The sequence below is a fragment of the Ursus arctos genome, unplaced genomic scaffold (genome assembly GCF_023065955.2).
Source record: "Ursus arctos isolate Adak ecotype North America unplaced genomic scaffold, UrsArc2.0 scaffold_1, whole genome shotgun sequence".
NCBI classification, from domain to species: Eukaryota; Metazoa; Chordata; class Mammalia; order Carnivora; family Ursidae; genus Ursus; species Ursus arctos.
The window spans coordinates 45,646,474-45,667,390 of record NW_026622763.1 but is presented as its reverse complement, the minus strand read 5'-3'; the positions used below and the strand labels follow the sequence as shown (position 1 = coordinate 45,667,390).

Below are 20,917 nucleotides of genomic sequence, written 5' to 3'. Positions count from 1 at the left end.
TTTGTCTTCCTTGGTTTTCTTTTCCTTCCTTTCCTCTTTTTTTTGGGGGGGGGAGCTGGAGTATATGCTCAAATGACTTTTCAAAAAAGGACATAGAGAGGCTAAAATTTTATTGGTTAGATTATCTGAAATACCTTTATTTGGTTCTCATACAAGGTTTGATTTTCCAGCTTGGCTGGGAACAAAACGATAAAACAATGTTCTCTACACCTTTTAATATCCTTCCTTCCTTGTACCTACTATCATTTATTGTTAGTAAGTCTGATGGTGATCTGATTCTTTTTTGTTTTCTTATCTTTTATGTTTTGAATTTTATAATGCATCTAAATGTGTGTTCCTTTACATCAAGTGAATCCTTAGTGAGTCTCTTCATTTCTGGAAATTTTTCTTGTAATTTATTTATTTATTTATTTATTTATTTACTTTGGGGATTGATGCTCTCTCTCTTTTTTTTTTCTTATCATATTTTCATATCCTTGTGTTTAGTTCAACTTTCTAAAAGATGTCTTTAATTTTTCCTTTCAGACTATTTATTTTCTCCGCTTTATGTATGGTATATACAATTTATGAGCACTCTTTATTATATTTTATTTTTCCCCCAAGATTTCCCATTCCCACTTCATAGATGCAATATATTTTTATTTCTCCAGGATACTGATTATAGTATTTATGTATTTGCCTTAGCTCCATATATTGTCTTGATTCTTCATATTTACACTTATACTATTTTTGCATTTGGACTAGACCTAGGGGACCACCGTTCCAAATTTTAAGGTAGGGATGGAAATGAGTGGAGATATCTAGAAAAACTTTAAAGGGAATTCTAAATTAGGTTTGGACATTGGAATAATAATTGTTACTCATTGGCAGATCTAGTGAAGCAATTAAAAATATTAGCAATGAATATGTAAATCAGATGAGACTAATATTACCTGCAAATTCTATTAAATTTGGCATTATTTATATTTTCAACTTATATTGATGTTTATTATAGCCATATAATTCTATTAAATTTGTAATAATTCTATTAAATTTGTATAACTCTATTTGTTATAGAACTGCATTGTTTTTCTTTTTCTTCCTCAAAATTTCATCCTATGATAATTCCATCTTATTGTCCTTAGAACAGTCTAAAATACACACACACACATACATACCCATACAAAAATCAGTTCCCCAGAACACACTATTAAGAAAATCTTTTGAGTGTACGGATATGTTCTTTTGAATATATTACCAAAATTGGGCATCGGAATGAATATACTTCTAAGTATTATTACTGGTGGAGAAATAACCATGGGGTGCTAGAGACTGGCAGAGTTAATGAACATTTAGTAAAGCAATGGTGAGCAAGGATAATTTGGCAGTGATTACAGAAAAAACATCAACGTTTCTAGAAAATAGAAATGTTTCATGACAGAAAACTTACATAATGAAATAGTAAAATGTCATGAATTTGCATTAAATGTGTGAGTAACAATGGTCTAAATTAATAAAATCTCATTTTCTTTATGCTTCTCCAGGACTCAGTGCATATTGGTGTCATACGTGTGGTGATATGATATATGAAGTACTAGGTCATGTGTTTTTACCTCCCCCCATATTTGTTTCAACTGTAAAATGTGTATAATTCTTCCCATAGGTACGGGTTAACTGAATATATTCAGAGTGCTTAGAAAAGTATCTGACACATAATACTGAATAAATTTTTTTTGTTACTGTTGTTATTATTAATGAATTTCTTCACTATTACCTGAAGATTTTCCCTCTACCCAATTCTGGCCAGATACCAAAGCTATTATTTCCTAAGTGGAATTATCATGGGAAACAGATAAAAGAATCATCAAATTCTTGCATTTTAAATTTAAAAGTTTTTGATCTTAAGTGTTTTAAGTTAAATTGTGTCTACCGTCCTCCAAAAAAAAAGGGCATATTGAAGTCCTGATCCCCAGTGCCTCAGAAAATACCCTTATTTGGAAATAGGGTTTTACAGAGAAAATCAAGTTAACATAAAATCATTACGGTGGGCTCTAATCCAAAATGACTGGTGTCCTTATAAAAAGGGGAAATTCAGACACAGAGGCAGACATGCAGACATGCAGTCTTTCCTCTGAAAGACTATGCCAAGAGATGTAGGGAAAACAGCATGGAAATATGGAAACAGAGACTGCAGTTATGCTACCACAAGCCAGGAATGTCTGGGCTACCAGAAGCCAGAAGAGGTAAGAAAGCAGCCATCCCCCACAGGTTTCAGAAGGAGCATGGCCCTGCTGACACCTTGCTTTAGGACTTCTAACTTCCAGAACTGTGAGACAATAAATTTCTGTTGGTGGGAGCCACTCTGTGGTATTTTGTTACAGCAGCCCTAGAAGACTAATATATTAGGTATAAGACAGAAAGATTTGAGAGGAAAACTTGTGGATCCAGTTTACTACTGGCACAGAAGGAAGAGAGATCCAAGCATAACTTTTTTGGGGGGCTGGAAAGGAAGTTTGGGAAGAAGCAAGGGAACTCAACCAAAGAGGGTCTCTGATGGGGTCCCCTACATAGCTTGCTCAACCAGGATTAGCTAAAAGGTAGAGAGATGAGAAGTTGGAATATTCCAATGTAGCGGAGATTGTGCTTCACTTGTCTGAAGCCCATAGAGCACCTATGCTCCACTGAGATGGAAAAAGTAATACAGAGATGGCGGCTTGGGATACCTCAGATGTGGGACTTACATCAGTTACTTACAGCCCCAAGTGACTCTGGAAGCCTGCTAATCGTGTTTCTTCCTTCCTTCCCCAAGGACAAGAACAAAAGCTACCTGAGAGGAAGAGTTGACAAACCTGAGGTAACTAATGCTTATGAAGAGGGGATGCTGCCATGCAAAATTGGAGGATGGTGTTTCTGGGACCAAAGGGGAATGCGGGCACGTTGGTAGATGTCCATGTGGAGGGATTTTGGTACCCAAAAATCATACAGGAGTCTACACCTCATTGGATGCCCACACAGAAAAGCAGGAGGCTGGGAACCATACTGTGCTTTCTCCACATATATAAGCATTCCTGGACTTAAATCAATCCCTGTGTAAGAATACGGAAGAGGAAAACTGTACATTGGTTTAGTATAAACTTGAAATCATTGGGAAAAGCCTCAAGTGACTCAGTCTACCTCTAACTGACTAGATTTATTATTTGCCATTAGACAAAATATGGCTGGAATTAAAAACTAAGTAAATAATACTCCTTGAGCACATAGCTTGAAAATATGGTACCTGCTATATTTGTCTCTCTTCATTATACATAAGCTCCTTGATGACAGGCAGTGTATGTTTTTATCTTTGTCTTTTCAAAGCTAATATAGCACTTAACATATATTAAGGTGTTCCATCAATATGAATATATTTTAATTAATTAATGATAAGCTAATAAAATTATAGTTGTTTGCTATAAAGTAAATATAAAAAGTCAAATAAAATGAATAGCAGTTTCATTAGTTGACAAATCTCTTTTAATAAATTGATAAAAGTCATTTTCATTTTGCTTTGTATAGTGTGCTTCAATGTTCTTATAAACAATGTGTTCTCAGGTATTTTAAAGACCTAGGTATAACTGATTTGAATTATCTCATGTAAGGTGAATTTAACTGTTCTTCATGTCATATACACACACCAAAATAATCCACAGATCTAAATTAGCTAGACCTCACTAAAGTTTAGAATACTTTTCTACATTCAGATATTGTTTCTTGTAAATGTTTTACCAAAAGCAACACAAAAGACTATCAGTTAATGTGTACTACACTGTTCTTTAAGGAGTCAGATTACTCACTTGGAAAATAATCCATCCTGTGAGAAGAAATTTTCAGATGACCAGCACAGACCACAAAAGAGATTTTTGCAAAACTCTACATGCAGGGTGTAAGGTAATCTAAAAATGTAATTTCCAAACAGATATTTGTAGGTTGTATGTTCATTGTAGTAGTTTCTGAGTGAATAACCTTCATAAATTTATAAAATTTAGAAAAAATATTGGTGAGGCCCAAATAAGTGAGTATGGGAAAGAGTCTCTTTGTACATATTCATATGCAGGGAGATGTTACATTTTACCTTATGATAAAGAATAATGAGGATGTTTTTCCTTTTGTTCAATTTTGTGTGTCTGCCAGTAGATGGCGGTACCATGTTGAGTGCTGTCAGCCTTTTTTCCCCCCCCTCAAAGCTGTTTTCTGATATATGTTGGGTACCATAGAGTGAATCTCAGAACAGGAAGCGGAGGCATAAGCAGAGAGGATTCTGGAAAGGTCTCTTTGTTTTCTTGTCCACAGAGAAAGCAAAGACAAAAACATGGTAATTAATTTGTAAATCTCTGTGGCCAAAAATCTGAAGAACTGCAGAGGAAGGCACCTTATACTCTAACCATCTTGGATACGGGGCTTTGTTATGCTGTGATCTGTGAAGCTCTGTTTTATCAGGTAAGCTGGCAAAACATTTAATTATCTGCACCATAGAATCTAGCCACCAGATCATTTTTCTTATTTTAAAATCATCTTCATGCTATTATTTTTAACCTAATGCTGTTTTAATGTAAATTACAGGAACCAAAGTCATCATTTGATGTGTAAACTGCTTACTATTCCTTTATCTCTCAAAGGAAATAGAGCCTCTGTCTAGAAATGGTGACTTATGGTAGAGACTAGGCATTACTGATCTCATGTTTTTGAGACATGCAGATTGTTATGATTCATTGTATTTAAGGAAAATATATTTATTGCACAAAGCTGATCTAATGGATTTCGTGGCTATACATCATCTATTTGAATGTCCAGTGTGCCCAGTATTTTTTAAACATAAATGTATAGTGAAATTGGAACTATCATTCTTGTGCTTTAGTCTTTTATTTAACAGCTTTGGAGGGGCCGTGTGTATAGGGAGTGATAACAATATAGAGGTGTAATAATCTATTTTCATGGAGGGAAGAAGATAACCAATGCTAACCATTAAAAAGAGGTTTAACCTTTTAATAATAAAATGATCCCTATATGCTCCATAATGTGTTATTTCTTTTATATTTTAATATGTTCATTTTTATATTAAATATTTATCTTTAAATTTATTGACTTAAAGGGTATTCTATTTTCTTGATTAATTATTTCAGAAGCTTGATATATTTATTTTTTTCTGTGTAGATTTAACAACTAGTTATTATTACTATTAATTACCAGGGAGAGCCACTTGAGCCAAAAAACAATTACTTACTTTATCTATAATATGTATTTTTTGTAGTTTTCTTTAAAATATTTTATAGCATAACTACAAATGCTGCATTCAGTTAGCAATCACATACTTAGAATAAGAAATCATTGGCAGAAAATCTGTAGGTATTAATTGAAAGAAGGGTTTTAAATATCATAAAGTTGTTATTTTTTTAATACAACAGGTGGTGTAATGTAGCATATGAGGACAAAGATAAAGGCATACGTGCTTGTAGGAATTCGCATGGAAAAATTTCAACACAACCACTCCAAGTAGTGTGTATTCTATGTGAAATACAGACCTCTGATTTTAACCTGGGTTTCCAGTCAGTACTGGTCAAAATGGCCTAAGGACAGAACTTGAGTACTTAAAAAGCAACTGTACTTCCTAATGATATAGCAAAATACTGATTTCTCAATATTTTTACAATAAATATCAATAATACTCCCCCTAAAAACACAAAACAGTGGTTGCCTCAGAGAAAAGCCCTGAGTCTTGTGTATTTCAGAAGAACTCTTACCATAGGATATGAAGAAAACGGTTTCTTTAAAAAGGGTTTCCAGAAATGGATGTTAATTGGCTTCAGTGTATTGTGTACTCTGTGCTTCTCTACAGGGGACTGAATTTGAGTAACTTTGTTCTATGTAAACACAAGAGCTGCTCTTGATTGAACTGTTTTAGATTTATGAATGGATGCTTATGTTTCAGCCCTCAATATGAGAAATTTTTCAGTATATTTGTAATAATCCCTTATTTGTCTATATAGGTAGTCATGATGTGAAGAACATATGTACACAAAGTTCTTCACAAAACTGGCTCTTTGAAAATTTTTGAAAATCAAACCTGTTCTGATTAGTGATGTATCAAGTGAGTATCTTACTCTTTAGAAGAATCTAACAGTGACTTCATTTGTAAGGTCAAGAAAAATACTGTAATTTTTCTAAAGGTTTATTTATCTATTTTAGAGAGAGAGCAAACAGGAGGGGCAGAGGGAAAAGGAGAGAGAAGCTCAAGCAGACTCTGTACTGAGCAGGAAGCCCAATGTGGGGCTCGATCTCACGACCCTGAGATCACGACCTGCGCCAAAACCCGAGTTGGACTCTTAACCAACTGAGCCACCCAGGTGCCCCAAATAATACTTTAATTTAATGGTGTAGTAGAGATAAATATGTTGAGCACTGAGCTGGAAGTCTCAGTTTCTGATTCAAGTTCTGTTACTAATGAGCTTTATCACCTCAGAAAAGATAACATGTATTACTGAGTACATTTTCCTTGCCTGTATGGTTATTAGAAGCAAAAATAGGGGCACCTGGGTGGCTCAGTCATTAAGTGTCTGCCTTCGGCTCGGGGCGTGACCCCAGAGTCCTGGGATCGACCCCCGTGTCGGACTCCCTACTCCGCTGGGAGCCTGCTTCTTCCTCTTCCTCTCCCACTCCCCCTGTTTATGTTCCCTCTCTCGTTGGCTGTCTCTCTCTCTCTGTCAAATAAATAAATAAAATCTTAAAAAAAAAAAGAAGCAAAAATATATAAGGACATTTCTCATTTTTAAAATTTTATGATTCTAATTTACCTGGATTTTCACCAATTGATTTCTCAGCTTAACTGTAATATGATACAACTTTAACTCTTACTGAGTTGTATATTACCACTAATGGTGCACTAAACCTGGAGATAGAAAAATAGAGGACTAGAGATGTTTTAAAGGTCCTTGGTCAGTTCCTTCTGAAGGTGGAAATGACCAGGAAGCAATATGGAGAAGTGAAGAAGAGTAGGGCTGACAGACTGAATCTTAGCTTCACTATTAAATGACAAAGTATTTAAACTTTCTAAGCCTCTATTACATCATCTATAAAATAGGAATGATAGCGCTTAATGCTGCAGGATTGTGTAAATAAATAATGTCTGTTCAGTGTTTATTATACATCCTGGGTGATGACTGAATGCCCACCCTCCCCTCACCCACTGCCCCCCATTATTAGTGATGGTGACATAATATCTTCCACCACACCAGGAAGGACAGAATGAAACTGCCAAGAAACTCTGTAGCTGAAAAATGATAATTCTCATCCTGGAAGAATGCCCTTGCTGAAACAACAACAACAAATGTGCTCCCTATAATAATATCAATTAGTGCTAACATCCTGGGCATTTCCTGGGAGTTTAAAGAACTCTCGTAATACCTTCTAGAAAACCATTCTTTGGCCCAATGATATATTATCAGAGACTCCACTTCAAAGGCTTCCTTCTTTTTAACAAATTAGGGTCAAGGAGCTTTATCTCATTTGTTACTTAACGGATAGACTCATCAGACAAAAGACCTCTTCGAAGATTCACAAAGAAAATCTAGGTTTCACCAAGAACATTTAAATATTCCCAAATTTCTACTACAGCCATCAAATTACAGAGCCTAAATCCCAGAAATGACCACACGCGTTGGCTATGCGATCAACTCACAAACTCTCTCCTGCTTAAGTCCTATTTACGGTACAATAAAAGGTGGAAAGGCAAATTGTGCCTGATGAAATTGTGGACAACTGCAAAATCCCTACTTCCCTCCAAAGGTTTTCTCCACGTGCAGTTTTGTGCTCTTGACAGCTCTGTGCTCCTGGGATCTTTGGGAGCTAAAGCTGGGATGACCATTCAGCACCCCAGGCCTCCTAATCCTGCCCTTCAACCACCCTGGGCCTCTTTACACGGACTCAAGTAAATGCACTGTCATTTTCATCTTCATGGCAGCCAAGACGACTTAATGGGCTCACGAGTAGACAGATATGAGAAGGCTGAGAGTTTGGGAGGCTTAACGATAAGAGGGGAAGATTTCTCAATTACACCGTGTTCTGCCTGGAATTTGTTGGTTAGTCCCTCTTCCTTGATTCTAGGTAACTCCAGCTTTTGTGATTCCTTATTTTTAGGGTTGAAATTAACTGAAAGCAAGCATAAATATAAGGATATGAAGACAAATGCACTTTTTCCCCACTGAAGAATGAACAAGTGACTAGATAGTGAAATTTCTTTGCTTGAGTGGCTCTACACATTACTTTTTCTCATTATCATTCATGCATAGGAACATTATGAACTCACTGAAGGTTGGGAATTAGTGTTTTGTTTGTCATCTAAAAATATATTCTTCATTCTACCTTAATATTGATGGTTGTTTTCCAAAGCTATGAAGATGAATTACCTACCAGCCCCTGAAGTATAATTGAAGATATTAACAGTACACTTCTGCACTTTCAGGATCTATTTTTAAATTTTGATTAATTTCAATTCTAAATGATCTTTGCTTCCACTTGAATTTTACCCCAGAAACAACTTTAATGGCAATTCAACATAGAACCTGGTATCTGAACTATTACTTCTTGAGGTAGATTGTTGTTTGAGGTAGTTATAAAATTTGGGAAGGACAAAAGCCAATTGGATTATTTTTTTGTGTTGCAAGGTCATATATTTATCTTTGATTAGGAAGCTACTTTTTAGTTCAGTTTTACCTGATGATATTTCTCACCCTGAAGTAAAGTTAACACATTCTTCGGATACATTTTAGTGGTGTATTAACAAGTGTAGATAGCTATTTCAGAGCAGAATAGTCTTAATTTTCTTTTATTTGATAATATGGTAATAAAGAAAATCTGGCTCTCCTATTATTCAAGGACATGCTTTGTTCTATGAACTGCCTGACAAGCATCAACTCTTTGGGTATCTAAAATTTGAATCTACACCCAGACATATAATTAGCCACAGTAGAAGAATTCTTTAAAATATATATGAATGCCTACTGGATACTACAAGTTTTAATGTGCCCTATTTATTGATTTTTTTTATACCCTACCTCTTTTCTTCAGGATTTGAAGTGCTGAAGGAACTTATAGAAAGAATTTTAAAGATGTTTTGTCCCAAGACATATGAATAGAGAACAACTGCAAAGTAACTTATAAGCAGGTTTACAATGTTAAATAAATATATATATATATATATATATATATATATATATATATATATATATATATATTCTGAACAAACACAGTGCATATAAACATATGCTAGGTGGTGGTTTGGATAAGGGAATTCTCAGGGGTTGTTTCAGTTCAGAGAAACCTTTTAAAAGTCTGGAGTTATTTCTGTAATAATTGAATTAGGCTTTCATCCTTTTGGAGACTGCATATAGGGAGCCCTTCATGTGATTAAGCTCTGTGCTGGAGCAAAGTGAAAGAAGTGATGGTCCTTAAATTATTAAAAGGTGGCTGAATATTGTTTTATTCAATGGGTGAATTCAAAGATGGGAAGTCACTCTTTAAATAACTTTGGCCACTTTGTGCCAAGAAGCTCACTTTGGGGAATTTTAATCTCCTAATATTCAGAATATTCTTACTCGGGGTTGTACAGAACATTGTGTCCTTTTCCTTTCCCAAGAGCTCTGACTGGAATAATTCACTAAATCCCAGTTATTACTGCTAAGTGACATTGTGCTTCTGATCTAGAACCCAAAATATTCTTGCATAGGGCTTAACAGGACACATTTTAAGGGCCATACGCCTCTAGTTAAGAACCAGTTATCTGTTAGTTTCTCTGTCTCCTTGGTGTTTTTGCTTGTGACATTTATTTTTCTCTTTGTAAATTATTTTTATTCTACCTAATGAAGTGTTGAGCACTTTCTTTTCGTGAAACTTATATCATGGTTGGAAATAACCTTGCAAATAAATTCTTAAGGAAACACCCCCAAATTTCTACATGGGCAGAAGGGTAAGAAAAAGAGTGAAGCCAGCCAGCTTGAGACTGCGGAACTGGACAGCCATAAACAACCATATCCTTTCCAAGGAGGGGAAGTTCCATTTTAGGGCTAGGAGACTGATGAATCAAACAATTTCTCCAAAGAAGCTAAAAATCCAGATTTTTATTAGAAAACTCCCTCTTATTAAATATTGTCATCTATTTCAAATTATTAACAATACTGGATAAATCCAACAAAACATACCTACAGGCAGGATACGGCCAAGGGAGTTTGGCCAGGTTTTTTTTTTTTTCCTTTTGCCAATCCAACCAGTATTTTTACCAGTGAGGAAAAATAAACCTGATGGAGAGGAAATGGCTTGACTGCATTTCGAGGCACAGTCACAATAACACTCATATTTCTTATCTACTACTCCAGGCCTCAACCAACTGCCTGCGATTTTCCTATTACATTCATTTCAAACTCTTGAATATTCTATGCATTACCTCCCATTTCTGTTTTTCCTGCTGATATTTAAGTCACCAAATTTTAATTATCATCATAGATCCTTTTTACCCCATTTTGGTTGCTATTAGTGCTTCCCTTGCTGTCATTATCATGTTACTGATATGATAGTTGATATAGTATGTAATATTCCCACTTCTGCCCTGTTCTGAAACTACTGAAATATGTCTTTAAATTAAAATTCAAAAATCAATCCTCTAATAGGATATTTACATGTTCCTGAGTCCCATATAACCTCAAAGTTCTAAAATATCATATTAAATTATCTTTAATCGTAGCCAACAATGATTACAGTTCAAGTAATCCATTCTGAATGTTAGTTTTCAACCATTGTGGTGGGCTCCACTATCAATCTTATATATTTATACCGAAAATTAAAGTATATTATTATATCAGCATTGGAAGAACAGATAAAAGTATAATTCACTATCATACCGCATTCTCTTTCATTGACATAAAAATCTGGTAGTATTAGATAAGAATACAAAACAAATACAGGGGCCTGGAATGAGAACTTCTAGGCCAGTAAATGGAAAATCAGAAAGAAAAAAAAAAAGCAAAATGAGAAATGACAAAAATTAGATTTTTAAAACCTCACTAATAAAAATGACAGAAGAAAAGAACAGTTGAAGGGAAATAGATATGCAAACATTCTGAGAGAAAACAGAAAAAGGTACAATATGATAAGGTTTGGCTGCACACTGGATTCACCTGGGAAGCTTAAAAAGAGCAATGCTGGCAATACATTAGACCAATTCAATTATATTCTCTGGGGCTGAGCCTGGGTATCAGTGTTTGTTTAAAAGCTCTGCTAGTAGTTCAAACATGTGGCCAGGTTTGAAAACCAGCTGACTGAAGGAAGGCAGAGAAAAATAAGAGAAGCTAATGAAAGGTTGGCTAGTTCAGTTCAGAAGTAAAAGATAGCTAGAAATGCCTTCCCAAATAATTTCAAAATTCTAGTAAGTGGGCGTGTGTTAAGCAAAGAGACTATGCAAATACTTAGGAAAATAACAAAAAATATACTCGTGTCCATTTCTTCCTTGGTTAGAAAGGCTGGTATTTATTCTATATGTTTAAGCAGTTTTATATTTCAAATTGCTAATTTCCTACCCTTACCTCTATTTGAAAGTTGACCCAGCTGCTGGCTATGGTATATTTTGCAAACTAACAATACAAACAATTGTGCATACTCAGAAATAAGCATCCATGAACTGCAATTTGTAAAAACCGGAGATTTGCTCTCTATTTATTCTGTACCTCATAAATTGCTCCTTTGAAAATTAAGTCTTAAATAATCAAATAAGAGTTTCTATTGAAAGATACTCTTTGAATGTCCAGGTCATCCAACTGGAAACAAAACATTGATTTCTCATTTCTGAAACTGAACTGTGGCAGATTGAGAGGAAAGGCAGATCTGTAAACCAACAAATTTCTTAAAGCCAAAACGCATTTAAAAGTGTGTTTTCAGAAAGTGATATTTATAAGGAAGAAATGAATTAACCTAATAGCTAAGTGGAATTAATAATGAATTGCATTTCTTAAAAGGATTCCATTACCAAGGTGAGTCAGCTTTTTCAGCTCTTTAAGAAGACATTTGCAGGGTTAACACCTCAGTTGCTTTTTTATGTCGGCTTCTCGTGGAGGCGCAGTCCTTTCCACAGCTGGGAGGAGACTGCGGTAGCCTTTAATAAAACAATTTTCTGTGTCCTCCAGGGCAAATTATATCCTAAAGTCTTTCCTCTAGATAAACACCATTTAATATTTACTACTTGACTCTGCTTTCTTCATAACCGCTACCATTCTGTCAACCTGGTCAGTAAAATTACCCCATAGAGAAAAGATCTGTTAAATCTCAAGATGAGAATATCCATATTTTAAGGCAGGAGGCTGGTGCTTCCATAGTAAACAGAAGAAATACAATGTTATGTTTGAGGCTAGATTTATAATGGATGTCTGCGAAACAGTCCCTGGGTTCGTAAACTGGGATCAGATCATTTACTTAAAAATAATTGATGTCCTATCTTTATATGCAAAGTACTTGGGTAGTAAACAATGAAAATATAAAAAACAAACAAGTGAAATGTTAATAAGAATTGAAGCCTGAACCAGAGAAGAAATGTTTTTCGAAGAAGGGTCACCTTAAATTTTTCAGTGAATATAGACAGTAAAAAATTTATTGTTGATATAAACATTCCCTCCACCAACATGGTGACAACTGTGATAACTAACCTGATTCTTTGGGGAAAAGCATTTCAACTTGTCATTCAAAAGCATTTAGTACAATTGAAAAGGGAAAAGGGAATGCTTTGGAGTAAATAAAAAGTGGCAGAGCACATCCAAATCAGATGCAGATCTTTATGCAAATCAACACAAAGGAGTTAAGCTACACCACCAAAGCCACAAAAGTGAGCTCTCCCTTATACCTTTGTTAGACATGTTGTTTACTAGGTGTCTTAAAATTATTCAGAGTCACTGTAAGGCACGTTTCTTTTAAACATCCGTTAAATGCACAACAGCGATGATACGTCTCAGACAACACTTTATGAGATCAATTTAATCATAAAATAATACACATTTTTCAACAATCCATATCCCTCAGGAAAGCTAAATTTAGAGAATTTTATGCGTGAGAAAATACTTTCTATTTATTCTCTTAAATTCTTCCTGAATCAAAAGTTTCAGGGCTAAATATTTAAAGCATTAAAAGGCGCATTTAATATGGGGACTCTTTGTACCTTCACAACCAGTTTTTTTGTAAACCTAGAACTGCTCTAAAAAAAGAGAGTCTATTAATTTTTTTAAAAAAAGGGGGTCACTTGAAGAATTAGTGAATTCAATGCTCAACATTGCAGAAGCAATTTTGTCATAATCCTGAATGACCCATGTCTTTGAGGAGATAATTCAGGGGGAACACCTAGAACACTGCAGGAAGATCACAGATTCCAGTGATGTCCTTTCTAGCATCTTCTCCCTTGAGCTTTTACATTTCTCCTTGTTTGTTGCCCTCTCTAGCCAGGGTCTTACTTGCTAGATATTCCACCAGGCTGGGCAAGCTACACCCATCTTGGCTCTCATTAGCAGTTTGGTTGCTGCAAATCCTTGCCTGAAATACAAGTTTGCATCACATGTAATTTTTTCTTACCTGTGGCATTCTGGTTGTCTTTAGCCTCAACAGAACTGAGCATTGAACAGCATCCTTCCTGCCTTTACATGCAGAGGCATTCCACTGTGTGTTCCTGCTGCAGTAAGTGGCATCATTGACACCTAAATCAGAGCAGTGCACACAGGCCCTTGCTCTAATTTTGGTGCCAATGATGTGCTCTGTGGTTGGGGAAAAACAAAAACAAAAAAACTGACTTTTTGGGACCTGAATTCAGATCCTAGAAAAATATTTTCAGCTTCTCTTTACTTCAAAAGCCCCTATTTTGGTGGGGCGGGGGGGATGTGTGTGTGTGGAATTTAACCAAGTGATTTGTCATATTCACTGAAAACTAGACAAAGTTTTGTGAGTTTTTTTAACTGCTATTTGTATAAATTTCTCATCTAGGAAGAAATTACATGTATAAGAATTATATGAAGAAATTACATGAAGAACTCATGCATACAGAATGGAATATCTAGAGTTAGAAAGGATGTGAGGGGTAGCTCTTTTCAGCAACCAACCTCCCAGCTATGCTATACTCAAGGCATTCATAATATCTGTTCATCAAAAAACATGGCTTAAATTTGAGCAAGCCCATAGTTCATGAAAGTATTCTGAAATGAAGATAGCCTCTAATAGGTATAGCACAGCCTAGCTCAGATACATGATTAGTCCAGTACTCAATAATCCTTGTTCAGAGTACAGGACTATTTTTGTACCCATCATTCTCTTCCAGAGGGACGGACGTTGGAGTGCATCTGGTACAGTCCCAGAGTCTGGACACTGGAACTAGAGTTTTAGAAACAAAAGAGGCACTACAAATGAGCTAGTCAATTTTCCTCCTCCCCTCTCTTTTGTAGATGTGGACAATGAACACCTAAAATGTTGAGCGTTCAATATTTCACAGCAAGTGACGGCAAACACAAGTCTAGAATACAGGTTACCTGAATTGCAGCTTCCATTCCCCTCCTGTTCTCCTCCCTCTCTCCGTTACCTTTTCATTAAATCTTGTTTCTAGAAAGACTGAGTGCAGCAAACTTTTCCATTATGTCTCACCGTCTTCTGTGGCACCATCTCAGGGTCAGAGCGTATGGCATAATAATCATCTATTCAGGGGGCACGCTTAATAGAGAAGGTCCCTCACATGGCTGGGTTCTGACGGATGGAGAATCACATGACAGCCAACACTCAGGCCCACTTAAATCAACCTGTGCTCCAGTGGAGTTTACCAGTAGAAGTGATCTGAAAGCAGTGATTACAACCTCTCAGCTCCTGGCTAGATAAATCTCAAACCTCTGCAAACCACAAAGGAATGCAGGTAATATGTGGAAAGTAAGCACTACCATCTTGAATGAACGCAAGCTGTACCTCAAGATCCTAGTTCTTCAGTTCCCTCAGGTTGCCAAGTGAAAAAGGCAATCAACTCTTAACACTCGGTTGTGAAAACAGTGTGCTGTCATTTTGATTACAGTCAGTAAACAGTCTGTGGTTGCCTGGAAAGAAGCTGCCTAAAGCACACGGCACCAACAAGCAGGAGGAGAAACGGGGCTGAGGGCAACTCAGAGGGCTCTCTGTTACGGCTGAAGCGGCACCGATGCTACGCTGGTGTTATGGATCAAGGATTTATTACTGGTCTGAGAATGCTGTTTGCTTTCTCTTTGTCATCATTCCAATTTATTTCAAAATAGAAAGCTTTCCATAATTCTGCTATATTCAGATTGAAACGTGGTTTCCTCTCCAGAAACACATGTGCTTCAGGACACACCACACAAAATATTTGCTTATGGACAAAGTAACTTTTCACTATAGTGTTTTTTGGTCTCAAATCCTACGACTTAAGGACAAAAACAATAATCTCACCAAGTAAAACAGAAAAATTATCCATCCAGAGACAGCCCCCCACCCTTTTTGAGCATCAGGAGATTGCCTCCCTTGTTAACTCATGTGTTTGTTGATGGGTTTGATCACTTGGAGGAGGATGGGGGGGTAGGACAAAGGGATACATCAGACCAACACTATTCAACAGAAATATAATGAGACCCAGAACGTATTTGGAAATTTTCTAGGTGCTAAAAAATAAGGCAAAATAAACAAGTGAAATTAATGTTATCAATGCTAGGTTTTATTTAAGCCAACACGCCCCAAATATTCTCATTTCAAGATTTGGCACTAGCTACACTTCAAGTGCTCAACTCCTGCATCTGGCCAGTGGCTACCACATTGGACAGGGCATTTGTAAAATTTGTAACTTCCTGCTTACAGTAGTAGCTAGTCAATAAAATCCTTATTGACTCAAGCAATTTAACAGTAAAGTAGAAATGTAGTAATCCTTATTCCTCAAGGAATTTAACAGTACATGTAGAAGCAATTAGGCACATCCTTAAGAACAACAGAAGATAGAATACTGTAATTATTATATGAATTTTAAAGACAATATTGTGTGCTCTGGGAGTTTAGAGGAATGCAAAATCACTTCTGACTTTGGAGTGAAGGTAAGATTTTAACAGGCAATGCCTGGTGGTGAATGATATTTCAGGCAGAAGGAATGTTTTTGAAGGCCCGAGGCCAGAGACTGGGAACTTTCAGGGAATGGCAAATAGATCAGTTTGACTAGAGAAGAGCATATATATAGGAAAGTATATAAGATGAAACTGCAGAAACAGATGGTAAAATATTTTTAGAGAGAGAGAGACTTTGATTACTTTTTCTAAAGAAAAACAACACTGGATTTGGTAGTACCATTTACTAGCCATGTAATCTTGGACAAGTTACTTATCCTCTCTGGACCTTATAGCTCCTTTATCTGAAAAACGAGGGCAATAATCACATTTATCTCATAGGGTTACTGTGAAGATGAAATGAGCTAATCAGTGCCTATTGCACAGTAAGTGCTTAATTTCCTGTATTGTCATTATTATTTCTTCAAGATATTTTGGAGTGGGGAATTCTTTGAGTAAAGCATTCCGTCTTCATTTTGCTTTGTTTTAAAGAAAGTCTAGTAAACTTAGCCTACTTAAACAATTACCTTTGAGGTAAACAAGATCTCAGTGCATGTATTTTGATCTAGATCAAACAGGACTACATAATTAGGAAATACAGTATTAGGAAATCCATACAGAATTTGGCTTTCATTGCTGTGTTTTGTTTTATCATGTTAATGGTTGTGTGATACAAAACTAAGTTACTTTATTTACTTGACCAATCCCCTATTAGTCGACATTTCAGTTTTTTCTAGGCTTTGTTATTACAAAATGTGCTGCCATAAGTAGAATACAAGCCTTTCTAAAGAGTACTGTAGGTTGAAATAAAAATTACTAAATTTGGGGGGAAAACCAAAATTAAAAATCCATTTATTCAAAAAATGTCTGCTGAGCACCTACTATGTGTCATACACTGTTCTAAGCACTTGGGATTGATTGGTGAACAAAACAGACCAAAAAAGGCAAATATTGTGGCCCCTGCAAGGCTTATGCTCTACCCAGGGGAGACAGAACATGAATAATGAACATTACAAATAAGTAAATTATGTAGCACATAATAAGGTGATAGATAGTGCTTTAGAAACCAATGGAATGGGGTAAGAAGCTGGAGGGAAAGCATAGTAGGTCTCTTTGAGTAGGTAAATATTTGGCCAAAACCTGAAAGAGCTGAGGCAGTTAGGCATTCAGCTACCCAGAGAAAGAACACGCCTGAGAGAGAGAACAGTATATTTGTGCCTGGTGGATGCAGAGGACAGACAGAAGCCAAGCTGGCTAAAAAGCAGTGAGGGAGTGGGAGAGCAGGAAGAGATGAGTTCAGCTAGGTAACTGGAAGCCCATATCAAAAGGCCTGATAGGCAACTGTGAAGAGTTTAGTCTTTTCTCTGGGTAACTCCTGAAGGCTTCTGTCAGAGGAATGACATGATTTGATTTCCATTTTTCCCAAATTGCTCTGACTGCTGGTGAAAATAGGCTGGGACCAGGGAGACAGGAAGCTTTCGCAGGCTTTTGTGAAATACTGCCATAAATCATTCCAAGGTTCTGGGTTCAGAGGAATTATACCACAAGACGTTAAATGAAGGAACAAATGAGACTGAAGAAGTTATGATTGTCATCTTTGAGAGATCCTAAAAATGAGAGCAATATTAATGGCACATATATTTCTAACTTCAAAAAATAAATAAATAAAATTATGGTTTCTGTAAGCCAGCCATTGTCAAAGTATGATTCCTGGGGCAAAAACACCAGCATCATCTGTGTGCTTGCTAGAAATGCAAAACTGGATGCCTCACTCCTATCTATAGAATCGGCTACTCTGGGGTGAGGCCTGGCAAACTGTGTTTTAACAAAAAGCCTTCTAGGTGTCTCTGACGCTAACAACGAAGAACCACTACTCTAAACTTAAATGGTGAAAATAGATGGACTGACAGATCCTTTTCAATTTTAGGATACCGGCTTTCCAAGTTCAATTTTTCACATTTATTTTCATAATAAAATTAGGTATATTCCTCGAGAAAAATAATTCATTTGTAAGAAGCATAGACTCATGCTTACAACAAATTTTTTAAATCATGTAGAAAATTTTAACATTTATTATACCCCATCTCTTTATAAAAATATGATCAAAAGTGGTATATTATTTTTTTTAAATCCATGTGCAACACGAAGTTGAAGACAGGGCCAATGGACACAATGGAGGTGATAACTTGTCAAGACTGTGGATTAATGGAGTTACTCTTCTGGAATGTACATTTAGCTCTGGGCCTCCTGGACTCAGCATTGTTAGAGTGAAGGCAGGAATGAATTTTATAGAACTCAGAAAAACAAATACCAGATTTTAGGTTAACGTGAATCACCATGCAGCCTTCTGATGGTCAAACCTGATCCAGGAGAATCTCTGGAACACCCAGAGGAGTGGATGTACGGTTTACCTTCTAGACAAACTTTCTGTGTTTCATTTCATAGTATCTTGGTGATTTGGCCATTTGGAATGGTCCCCTTGATAACGGCCTCAAGTCTTAAAACCAAATGAGCAGCTGGTAGGGTAGGATGATTACAGACATTGGAGAACCAACCAACATTCCCGCCCAGATGGAAGGTTGCCCCTTCCCTGTGGGGAAATGCTGCCAGAGACCGGCTGGCAAAGTCTGTGAGTTCCTCAATAAGAGGCTTTGGATCTGCTTCAACTTTTGCATAAAGAGCTAACTAAGTCCCCAGAGTTTTACAGCTAATGCATGACAGAAATGGTTTTGATCTGGAAAATTCTAAAGCAGGTACATCATATTTTGAGTATAAAAGAAGACAGATGTACTGAAGGAAAAGAATAGCATAAATGGCCAAAAACAGTGAAAAGATAGACTAAAGAGGAAAACTGATGGTTAAAAACAATGAACTTGGAGTAAGACAAAAATTTTTTAAAAACACTGGGTCTAGGTCTTAAAGAATAAATAGGATAAACTAAAATACCACAAAAAGGAATATAAACAATTAAACTCACCTCTACAAAATTCAATTGTCGACATTAGCATTACATTTAATAACATTAATATAAATGGATTAAGAAAATTGAAATCAAAGCAACTTTGTCCAAAGTTCCTCAGCTGGTGACACCTACCCTTTTCAGGGTAAAGCCTTATGTTCTTTGAGCTATCACTTCCTCATTTGTGGCAAGAAGAACGTCCCCTTAATTTCCAAAATGCTGAAATTCTATGAAGATAATTTCAAAATTTGGGGGTGGGGGATGTCCTGATTCAATACTTGTATTAGATAATCTGAAAATAAAGTTTCTGAACCATCTTATTTTATCACCTTCTTAATGGAATTCACTGAGTTCAACTAATTTTAGCCATTAGTAGAAGACTTACTTGATTTAACTTTGTTTGGATCTTTTGTGCAATTATATTCAGGACTTCTGCTAACCATGTTACCTAGTGTCCCTTATGCTATGTCCTAAGCAAAACGTCCTTTCTCTGTTTAGTTCTCAGAGAAAGTTTGTCTTTTTATACATAGCTTTTAGGAATTGTTTTTGTTTTTTTCTAAATCCCATGTGCTTCTACTTTTTCTTACCTATTGGGAACATCAGAGCTGAATTCTAGCCTTGATTGTGTAAAGTACCCATCTCAAATTTCTAATAACCTCTATTCATGCCCTTCAGAGGAGCCTTCTTAAATTGTAATCCATGTGCCACCTGCACTAAATTCATTTCAAGGAGCTTGTTTAAAATGCAGATCTCTAGGCCATGACCCAAACCAACTTTTTCAGAATTTCAAGAGACTGAACCTAGAAAAATGCATCTTTGACAAGTAGCCCAAATGATTCCTATGCTCACTGAAGTTCAGAACTACTTGAAAGAATCCTCATTCTCTAAATAACTCGATTAGGCCAATTTTATATTAGTTAATCTGTAAGCCATGGTCTGCTTTTAAAGATGACTGAGGCAGAGATCTTAATAAGACACAATGCAACTTGAAGTATGAAGCCTAAAGTGGAGCACGCGGCCATCTACAGAAATCACTACTATTTCCCACGTATATTCGGGGTTGGCAAATCCTTCCCATTTGGAGCCCAGGCCATAGGATATATTTTTCTGATCCATGAATCAGTGATTTTCACAATAGGGAGAGGATAGAGAACTCAAGCAAATCAGAACTTTTGGGATGCTTTCTCAAACTACTTTCCTGCTCCTCCTTAATGTCTTAGTTTCCTTGGATATTCATCCTCCCTACTTTTATACCCCTCCCTGTTCCCAGACTAAAGATGGAAAATATTTTGGAAATATATCTAAATTGACATTTTGGTTTTTCAACATCATGCTCATTATATGTCAGGCAGGAGATTAAGGTATATAAACCCAGTTACTTGTGTTCTGGGGAGGAGAAGCACAGCATTCATCAAGCTTGTGGCTATAAAGTAGAGGGAACATTTATTGAAGGGCTATACATTTATTTAACAAATCAATATTTCAAGCTCTGATGCATGGGTCTGTCTGATGGGTATTATTAGTCGTATAATAATAACTCTAAGACTATTAGTATTATTATTGCTACTTCTAATACTACTAAAACCTCCAGCTTTTATGGAAAACTTACTTTATGCCAGCTCTTGTGAGTTACTTACCAGCATGTGCGTATCTGTGTGTGTGTATGAAATATCTATCTCATTTAGTTCTACCAACAGCCCTGTTTTCACTAGGTATTGTAATCCCTGCTGTCTGATGGGAAACTAAAAATTGGATTGGTTAGGTAACATGTTCTGGGATGTGGCTAGTGAATGGCAGAGCTAGATCTGTGCTATTACCAAATGAAAGGTAAGAGAGGAGAGGCAGAGGG

The 20,917-nt window shown here is 36.2% G+C and overlaps 1 protein-coding gene across 1 annotated transcript in view; it reads left to right on the top strand.

Moving 5' to 3' along the window:
- Positions 1–4,223: 4,223 nt before the first annotated feature.
- The window catches only part of SCN3A (sodium voltage-gated channel alpha subunit 3), a 107,065-nt gene continuing 90,371 nt past the window's right edge, over positions 4,224–20,917 (top strand). Inside the window, exon 1 of the mRNA XM_048214437.2 lies at positions 4,224–4,455. The gene's annotated coding sequence lies outside the window, so the exon portion shown is untranslated. The remainder of the gene's footprint in view (positions 4,456–20,917) is intronic.